Below are 408 nucleotides of genomic sequence, written 5' to 3' on the forward strand. Positions count from 1 at the left end.
TTGGGAACATGCCCTAGTCCTCAGTTTCTGATGTAGTAGGAAGACCAAACTGCAGATACATGGATGTCTAATCACTAAGGGCATCCCAACCATCAGGAAGCACAGCCACCAAGACCCAGCAGCAGTTTCCTGATCACCTCAAGCTGAACTCCTTGCTACCTGGTTTCATCTTCTCCCTGGAGGCTCTGCTATGGAGATTTGCCCTCTTGTGTAATTCTAAATCTGCTAGGGCAGACTATACCTTGTTCTTGTACCATAATGCTTTCTTCTCAACATTCTGGGCTGTATCTGCATTCACTGAGAATTTTTACCTGAATTGTGGAAGGCATGATGTGACTGCCATACTAAACCTGCTCTGAAAGCCCCATAACAAAGCTCCTTTGATGCCCAACTTCAGTTCAGGAAGAA

This window comes from Nannospalax galili, unplaced genomic scaffold, assembly GCF_000622305.1.
Source record: "Nannospalax galili isolate Female #2095 unplaced genomic scaffold, S.galili_v1.0 scaffold2559, whole genome shotgun sequence".
NCBI lineage: Eukaryota > Metazoa > Chordata > Mammalia > Rodentia > Spalacidae > Nannospalax > Nannospalax galili.